This window comes from Phocoena phocoena, chromosome 11 (genome assembly GCF_963924675.1).
Source record: "Phocoena phocoena chromosome 11, mPhoPho1.1, whole genome shotgun sequence".
NCBI lineage: Eukaryota > Metazoa > Chordata > Mammalia > Artiodactyla > Phocoenidae > Phocoena > Phocoena phocoena.
Window position 1 is genome coordinate 84,533,949 of NC_089229.1, and position 10,324 is coordinate 84,544,272.

The 10,324-nt window shown below is 37.8% G+C and overlaps 1 pseudogene; it reads left to right on the forward strand.

Moving 5' to 3' along the window:
- Positions 1–3,444: 3,444 nt before the first annotated feature.
- Positions 3,445–4,150, forward strand: LOC136131070 (S-phase kinase-associated protein 1-like; annotated as a pseudogene).
- Positions 4,151–10,324: the final 6,174 nt, after the last annotated feature.

The window sequence follows — 10,324 nt, forward strand, 5'->3', positions numbered from 1 at the left end:
GGATGAAGATGGAAGGAATGGAGTTTTGGGGCTCAGCCGCTAGATGCCTGTTTCAGGGTATCCCTGAGTGGGCCTTGAAAGGGCTACCTTCAAACTTTTAGTCTCATTGTCTTACAGCACCTAATTCCCCTGCTAGGGGAATATTGGAAACTGGGTAATCCACAAGTAATTTATTGGGACCTCCTAATTTTCCCAGTGATTTCAGGAAAATGGGTTGAGATTTGACCTCTTAATGTCTTGCCTGCAGCATTTGGTAAATGGTGAATACGTTTGTTACTGGTAAATTAAGTCGCTAACTGGACTCAGCTTAATTAACAGTCAAAATGTTTATCTCATTAGCATCAGTTTACATTCTGATTGTTCAGAAAGAACCTACTTACCATTGTAAATCACAAAATAAATAGCTCACTATCAATAAAGTTAAACTTCATAAATTAAAAAGGAGAAGAGAGTTTTATAGACAGCAAGACAGTTGATTCAACATTTTCCAGACTTAGTCTCTTTTTTAAATCGTATACTAGGAGAAACTCTAAATTATGCATTCCTTTCAATTTGGGGAGAAATAATCAATATACTAATTTCACATTTCAGGTAGTATCTGTTGTTGTTGGGTTTTTTTTGGTTTTTAATTTTTTGGGCGGCACCACTCAGCGTATTGGATCCTAGCTCCCCATCCAACCAGGCCCTCGGCAGTGAAATCGTGAAGTCCTAACCACTGGATTGCCAGGGAATTCCCTCTATTGTATCTTTGTATAATTTGTATTTTTTATTATTAAACAGTTGGCATTTTAAGAATTTTGAAGCTATGGTTTGAATTGTGAAATGATTTAATAGCAAATTACAAAAATTATTTGGGGAATTATACAAGTTTGTAATTTTAATGAAGCAACCATTAATAACTAGAAAGACCTAAAAAAAACCTATTAGGTACCTAAGAATAAAACTAACAAAAGATGTGTAAGACCCTTATGGATGAAATTATATTAATGGAGAAATGAACCATATCCATGAATAAGAAAAGATACTTATTAAAAAGATCTGTTTTCACTGAACAAACCAATAAGTATAGTGCCGTTACAATTAAATCTCAATTGCGTATTTCACAGAACTTGTTAAAGTGGCATTAAAATTCACACCAAAACTTAAGGTCGAAGAGAAGCTGCTATAATTCTTTGTGGGGGCGGGAGGGTTAGAGAATAAGTTGGGAGAACACATCCTACCAGGATTTATGATATAACGGTTTAAGAATGGGCAAATAGACAAGTGGAGCATGATAAAGATTCCAGAAAAAGACCTACACACATGTGAGATCTTTGAATATGATAAAAGTGGCATTGAAAATTAGGAAAGGATGGAGAAACAGTACTGGAATAACTGCTATTTGTATGGGAAAAATTTTTTGATCCCACTGTTACCCAAAAACTGGGTTTGCCTCTTCGTGGGTGTCAAGCCAAAAGACACAACCAAGGCAAAAAGCTGGAGAAGGTAGTATTTATTACTTGCAGCAAGTGAGAACACCAGGGATCTTTCCCAAAGCAACGTCTCCTCGAACAGCAAAATTGGAGAAGTTTTAAGCTAAGGGAACAGGCATATTCATGAATATGCTTGAGTTAAGGAGAATTCAGCATATTATTGGGGCAAAGGTCAACAGAGTCCAAGCTTTAGTCTTGGACTAAAGGGCGGGGGGTGGGTTGGGGTGGGGGCTTAGTTCCTGTAGAACAACTCAAAGATATGTATCAGATTATATATATCCACTGAGGAGGAACTAGGACTGTTTTATAGCTGAACTGCTGCTGCTTGACTGCTTTTCCACTGTTGCTACATTCCTTTGTTCACTGAGACCTGTTCAAGGGCAAGCATTGCAGCCAAGCTTAGATCACAAAATGGCTTAGGCCAAAAATGGCTTCTCTTATGTCAAGAAAGCCATGCCTGGTTTTCTTTCTCTGGGGACCCCCTAGCCTATCTGCTTACAGACTTAATTAAAATTTAAAACTTCTGCTCTGTGAAAAACTTCTCTGTGTTAAGGGAGTGCAAATCCAAGACACAGACTGGGAGAAAATATTTGCAACAACAGATATCTGATGAAAGATTTGTATCTAAAAAAAAAAAAAAAAAGATTTGTATCTGAAATACGCAAATAACTCTGAAAACGTAACAATTGGAAAACAACCCAGTTTAAAAATGGCCAAGGGCTTCCCTGGTGGCGCAGTGGTTGAGAGTCCGCCTGCCGATGCAGGGGACACGGGTTCGTGCCCCGGTACGGGAAGATCCCACGTGCCGCGGAGTGGCTGGGCCCGTGAGCCATGGCCGCTGAGCCTGCGCGTCCGGAGCCTGTGCTCCGCATCGGGCGAAGCCACAGCGGTGAGAGGCCTGTGTACCGCAAAAAAAAAAAAAAAAAAAAAAAAAAAAAAAAAAAAAAATGGCCAAAGGATCAGAACAGCCACCTCACCCCAAGATGAAATACAGACAGCAAACAAGCATATGAAAACATGTTCAACATCATGTCATTAGGGAATTGCAACTTAAAACTACAAGATAACACTACACACCTATTAGAATGGCTGAAATCCAAAATACAACACATGCTGGTGAAGATGTACAGAAACAGGACCTCTCATTCATCACTGGTGGGATGCAAAATGGTACAGCCACTTTGGAAGAGTCTGGAAGATTCTTACAAAGATAAACATAGTCTTACCGTGTGATCCATAATCATTCTCCTTGATATTTACCCAAATGAGTTGAAAACATATGTACATCCACACAGAAAACCTGCACATGAATATTTATAGAATCTTCATTCATAATTGCCAAAACTTGGAAACAACCAAGATATTTGTGAATAGGTGAGTAAGAATAAAAAAAACTAAAACAACAACAACAACAAAAACTACTGGTACATCTATTCAATGGAATATTATTCAGCAATAATAAGGAATGAGGGATCAATCCACCAAAAAAAAAGGAACCTTAAATGCATATTGTTAAGTCAAGGCAGCCAATCTGAAAAGGCTATAAAATGATTCCAACTGTATTACATTCTGGAAAAAGCAAAACAATATTAGGCACAATAAAAACATCAGTGGTTGCCAAGTGTCTAGCCAGAGGGAAGGAAGGATGAATAGATGGGGCACAGGGAATTTTAGAGCTGTGAAACTACTCTGTATGATACTGTAATGGCGGATAGATGACATGAATTTTACAAAACCCATAGAACTGTACAACACAAAGAGTGAACCCTCCTGTAAACTAGAGGCTTTAGTTCATACTTATGTCTTTGACAAGGCAGTAGTTATTTTCAAAATGTGAATGAATGAATGAAAAAAGTGTATAAGAAAATATAGGATCGGTTGGCCTTGTTCTCCACTTTTCTGTTTTTCTTTTTGCAGATGCCACCCTGCTCTCATCAGCCGCTGGCCCGCCATCTCCTTGAGCCCTAACACCATGCCTACAATTAAGTTGCAGAGTTCTGGTGGAGAGATATTTGAAGTTGATGTTGAAATTGCGAAACAATCTGTGACTATTAAGACCATGTTGGAAGATTTGGGAATGGATGATGAAGGAGATGTTGATCCAATCCCCTTGCCAAATGTTAATGTAGCAATATTAAAAAAGGTCATTCAGGGGTGCACCCACCACAAGGATGATCCGCCTCCTCCTGAGGATGGTGAGGACAAAGAAGAGTGAACAGATGATATCCCTGTTTGGGATCAAGAATTCCTGAAAGTTGACCAAAGAACACTTTTTGAGCTTATATTGGCAGCAAACTACTTAGACATCAAAGGTTTGCTTGATGTTACCTGCAGGACTGTTGCCAATATGATCAAGGGGAAAACTCCTGAGGAGATTCGAAAGACATTCAATATCAAAAATGATTTTACTGGGGCTTCCCTGGTGGCGCAGTGGTTGAGAGTCCGCCTGCTGATGCAGGGGACATGGGTTCGTGCCCCGGTCCGGGAAGATCCCACATGCTGTGGAGCGGCTGGACCCGTGAGCCGTGGCCGCTGAGCCTGTGCGTCTGGAGCCTGTGCTCCGCAATGGGAGAGGCCACAGCAGTGAGAGGCCCACGTACCACAAAAAAAAAAAAAAAGATTTTACTGAAGAAGAGATAGCCCAGGTACACAAAGAGAACCAGTGGTGTGAGAAGTGACATTTTGTGTCTGATGCTGTAACACTGTAAGGATTGTTCCAAATACTAGTTGCACTGCTTTGTTTATAGTTGTTAATATTAGAAAAACGGTCCACAAATGCAGCAGCAAATCAGTTGTATTAGCAGAATGTTGTCCTCATTGCGTGTGTAGTTTCAGTACTGATTCCAAACTTATGACTCAGTTTCTTCTAGTATGATCAAAAGTTCTTTCTTCTTTGCTCTGAATAAAATTGAACTGTGGGTTCTCTATAGAAAGTAGCATTTTGGGCTCTCCCTCTTTTTGTAAAGCAATTTCTGCCTAGTTTATTGTCCGGTTAACTTTAGTTTAGTGACTTTTAAAAGTTGGCATTGTAGGGACTTCCCTGGTGGTGCAGTGGTTAAGAATCCGCCCGCCAATGCGGGGCACATGGGTTTGATCCCCGGTCTGGGAGGATCCCACATGCCACAGAGCAGCTGAGCCCGTGCGCCACAACTACTGAGCCTGCGCTCTAGAGTCCACGAGTCACAACTACTGAAGCCCGGGCGCCTAGAACCTGTGCTCTGCAACAAGAGAAGCCCCTGCTCACCGCAACTAGAGAAAGCCCACGTGCAGCAACAAAGACCCAATGCAGCCAAAAATAAATAAATAAATAAAATTTTAAAAAACTTCTTTAAAAGTTGGCATTGTAAGTAAAACAACTTGCAAAAAATTTTCTGAAATAGAATTAACAATGTATTATATTTATTCATGAGTTGGAAACTGGAAAAAGGCTACTTGAGGTAAATGTTATCAGAGTGGGGTTATCAGAATGTCTTCCAGCTTCCTGGAGTCAGAGTACCACTGGTATTGATTAGCCTGTATGTAGCAGGGCTCCGTTAATTGGATCTGAGGACTTGTTTTTGCATTTTTAATCCTCTCAGCTTTGAATATGTTGGCTAGAGGCTCAGTTACTACTCAGTTTGTGTTTTGTGAGGAAAAAGAATTAGACAGTTTGCTGGCTTTTCAATTAAAAAAGACACTTAACGCATGTGGTGTGTCATCTTTTTATAATCAGTAATCCTATGTGGGGAAAACCATAAACACTACTTGCATGTAAGAAATAATTTAACCTTTAATGTTAAAATGTATGGCATAACCCAGAAAGCATCAGTCACGAATGCAAGATACTTTCAATAAAAAGTAAATCACATTAAAAAAAAAGAAAAAGAAAATATAGAAATATAGGATCAAGTCTCCATGACTGCAAGTTAAGGAAAGATTTTCTAAAGAAGTCTCATAAAGCAAACACCCTGAAGGAAAAGGACTGACAAATTTGAAAACATTAAAATTTAAAACTTCATGAAATTAAGTCATAAAAAAGATAAAAGATAATTGTGACATATATGATGAAAAAAGGATTAGTATTCAGAATACCACTAATCAATAAGAAAGCCAAACCACCCAAGAGAAAAATGGGAAAAGAATATTAATTTTCAGAAGAAATCCAAACAACAAATAAGCTTACAAAAATAATACTTCTATAACTAATAATCAAGGCAATGCAAATTAAAACAACAACAGACAGCATTTTATATCCATCCATTAGATTGGAAAAGTTTTTGAATTCTGACAGAGCCAAGTGTACATTACTGGTGGGAAGATACATTTATTTAAAAAAAATAAAACTATGGAAAGAAATTTTGCAGTATTTAATCAAGTTGAAGATAGGCATTCTTTACCATCCACCAATTTCAATTCCAGGTATATACAAAAATCCCACATATGTACATGAGGAAGTGTGTACAAGAATGTACACTGCAGTATTAGTCCTAATGGCTTATAACTGGCAACAACCCAGCTGTCCCTCAGTAAGCAAATAATTAGATAGATGATTGATAGATAATAGATAGATGGATAAATAGATAAGAAATATCCTACAACAGACTAATGGTGGTGGGTAGAATACATCTATCTACTTACACATACATTCAGGAGACAACAGGGGCCCTAGAAGTCAGAAATCAAACAGTCGCTTTGAGGACCCAACAGCAACCATACCTCTGGTTAGTTTGCAAATAGCTGACTTCTCTGTTTCTTCTCTCTCCACCTGTTTTTGTCTCATTCTCTGCTTCTTGAAATCGCACTCACTCTTCAGAGTTTAACCTCCAGCAATCATCTTCACGGAGCTTATGTGGATTTTCCTAATCTAAATTTACTTCTTTTATGCATCTGTTAGAACACCTAAAAACTTCTGCCTTGTGCCACCCACACTGTAGATTTAAATCATAAAGACTGTGCCACATATAAAAGACTAGTAAAATGTTTATAACTTGCTACATAATAAGCATTTTGTATGAGGGAATAAAAGGATCACTGAATATACATCCAAAGGCTCTAGTCATAAATAAATTAATGACAATGGAGTTAACTTTAGTTAGCCGAGTAATAGCATAAAGAGTTTGCAGAAGAAAATATTATGTGAAACGAGATTATATGGACGTGTCTAATAGCTAGATCATCCCCCAAACTGAACACAAGTTTAAAATGAAGCCGCTCTTGTACGCCTAACAGAGAATCAGGGTTAGTTAATGTCATTGTAGACTGAACTGAAGATTCAGAAATCCAGAACACCTGTGATCCCTGGTGTTCAAGGATGTGCATGCTCTGCTCCACTGCTCCCCCTCTAAAAAAATGAAAAAGAAAGAGCCTCTAGGTGTTTGGATTTTCAGATGTTACATAAAAATGAAGCTACACGTGTTCTGCTCTTCACAACTTTAAGGGAGCCTAAGGGAGCTGGCCATCTATAAAGCTACTATAACAAACACATGTATGCTTAGCTATATTAATAAGAGCTAATAAATATTTAACTCTATAAAACATGTCTATCAGTGCTTGTTCTAGCTTGCCTCTTTTTCATGTTCCTAGAATCAGATTATAACTCTATTTCATATAATAGACTAATTCCTTAGTAGCAAGATTCTATCATTTTTCTCTTAATAGCCTCCATGGTCTCAAGACAGTATCTTGCATATCGTAAATTACAATTGTGGGTTTAGTAGAACAGAAATATTTCAAATGTTTCCTAATTATAAGAATCTAAAATATGTAAGGGGAAAAAATGTTTTTAAAGATATATGGGTAATGAGAGGGAATACACCTTGCCAAATATTGAATCATATTATAAAAGCATAAGTTGAGAGGCTGGCACAGAAATAAACAGATCCCAAAAAAGAAAAATCCATGTATAAATGGGTATTCTATACGTAATAAAGATTAATAGTTTAAATCAGTGAGGAAAAGCAGATTAATTAAAAAATAATGTTGAAATCATATTTTTCACAGTATTTGCTAAAATTGATTTAGCAGTTTTTATTATTGTCATTTATTTTTTTCCTATCTTTTTTGGTGTTTTTTTTTTTTTTTTTTGGCCATGCAGTGCAGCGGCTTGCAGGATTTTAGTTCCCTGACCAGGGATTGAACTGGGGCCCTCAGCAGTGAAAGCATGGAGTCCTAACCACTGGACAGCCAGGGAATTCCTTATTATTGTTATTTAAGTGGTATTAATTAAAAGTTCACAAGTGCTGATCAATATTTCACCTTAATTCTATATAAATCAGTGGCAAAAAACATCATTTTAAAAATGAAGAAACAGGGAATTCCCTGTTGGTCCAGTGTTTCACTGCTGTGGGTCCAGGTTCAGTCCCTGGTCAGGGAACTAAGATCTCACAAGCCATGTAGCATGGCCAACAACAACAAAAAAATCCTGTGGTTTTTAAAATCCATTTTTCCAGGACTTAGCTGATGATTGTCATTTAATAGGCACTTAATTATAAAATGGATGACAGGCTAAATATGTTCTGCATTATACTTTAAAGCAATTTTTTCAGACTCCTAATGTATACTGAATCACTCTATATTGTTTTATTACCATTCCAACTTTCTCCCAAATGTACCCAATAGCTTAAACACCAATTCCCAAGTTAAACATTTAATATCTCTATTCTCATTACTATTCGGTCCTCCATAAGAAGTGTTTGAAACTGTATTTTGATAGTTGGAAGTAAGGATTTCAGAGCAATTGTGTATGCACACAAACTACAAAGGGCTAATGCCTACTACTTGTGTGCCTACAGCACATGAAAAATACACAACAAGTAAGGGCCACTTTCTCCAACTTCAGACTCTACTCTACCTTGTTCCAAAGGATGAAACTTTACTTTCTAGCTCATTAAGGCATGTTATACAGAGACTGGAGAGATAATGAAGGGGATGAAAAGAATTTGAGCTTTGTAAGTAGACAATCCTGCTGTAGAATTTGAGTAATTTATTTAATCTCCTTTAACCTCAGTTTCCCCATGTGCAAAATAGTGCTAATAACAGGTCTGCGGAGATTTAAATAGATGGTTATCAAATCTTCAGGATAATGCCTGGTCCTAGTAAAGGCTCAAATATTATTATTAAGTTTTCATCTGGATTAAATGAAATGGTACATAATAATTAGCTATTATTAGATGAGATGGTGTATTATTATTAGGTAATAAAAGGTAAAAGTCTTTCTTAACTTCGTTCAGGGGTATTGTTCCAATGCTTAAACCTTAGTTCAGCAAAGGAATTTCAAAATCTAGAACTAAGTTATGGTTTGGGGGTCTGCGTAACGAAGGAAGCTTCTCTCTTCTTTCCTTGGGAGAGGTGTATCAGAGACTAGAGGAGAATATTCTGGGGGAAGGGTAAGGAAAATATCAAGGACCTACTTTCTCTGGCCCTTTGTGATCCACTAGGTCAGCTCGTGTTACTCTCCTTTTCTTCCCTTTGTATATTTTAAAGCTGCTCTGAGTAACACGACCCGGAAAGAGAGCACAATAGCAGGGAATGAGGAATGAGGCAGTAACTGGCAGCTCAGTGATAATGTCTGCAAGGTACCTAAAACCAGAGCAGATGCGAGGAGACAGGCCATTATTTTGGAGGACTGATGGATAATGAAAACTCTGAAGATTGCTAAGGAGTTAAAAGAAATACTAGTTTTTCAAGGAAGATGGGCAGAATGTCGCCCTATTAATCATAAACTGGTGAGATAAACCAGGATTGCCTAGGTAACTACTATATACTGTAACAGATTATTTAAGCCAACCAATAGTAACCATCCAGAAGAGATTTAAATACAGTAAGGCAAAATTCTGATGGTTTAAAGAGAACAAAGCCTACTATACTAATTAATTAACTTTTATGATGGTGTCAGGCCATTAGCGATAATGAGAAAACATCGGATTTCATGTGTTTGGACTTTGGTGAGATGTGATTCTTTCTTCTTGTCAACACATTAGGACCATATGGCCTAGGATCCAGTATTATAAATTAGAAAGAAAACTGACTGAATATCTTATCCAAATGGTTAAAAGTACCATGGATGCTGAAATGTGCCAGATGGGGTTACTTAAGGATCAGTTCTAGGGTTTTTTAATATACTTATATGTGACAAGTATGAGACATTGTAGAAAACCAGCAGGAGTTTCTATCCACTCCAGCACCCCTGAGTCAGTGCTCAGCGATAAAAATAGCCCAACCAAGGTACACATTCTTGACCCAAAACCATATGTCTGAAACAAATATGTAAGAGGTGGCTAATACACAGACCTTCATATGGAAAAAATAAAAAGTTGGGTTGAGGAGAAAAGAGGAAGAGGCAGAGTGGTAAAAAAAAAAGTTCAAATAATGTGAAGTGTTCTAAATAGCCATAAAAAGAATACAAAACTTATGTATTTCTATAGATACAAATTATTCTTTTAATATTAATTGTATCTTTTTGTGTGTGTGTGTGTGTGGTACGCCGGCCTCTCACTGTTGTGGCCTCTCCCGTTGCGGAGCACAGGCTCCGGACGCGCAGGCTCAGCGGCCATGGTTCACGGGCCCAGCCGCTCCGCGGCATGTGGGGTCCTCCTAGTCCGGGGCACGAACGCGCGTCCCCTGCATCGGCAGGCTGACTCTCAACCCCTGCGCCTCCAGGGAAGCCCATATTAATTGTATCTTGATCACAAAATAATAAATGTTAAAACAGGACACATGCCGGAATTCCCTGGCAGCGCAGTCAAAAAAAAAAAAAAAAAGAAAGAAATAGAAAAAAAAATTAAAACAAAACAAAACAACATGACAAATCATACAAAAGCAAAATTATTAACCTGATGTTAAAAAGAAGAGCACAACATTAAGAGGCAAATGAA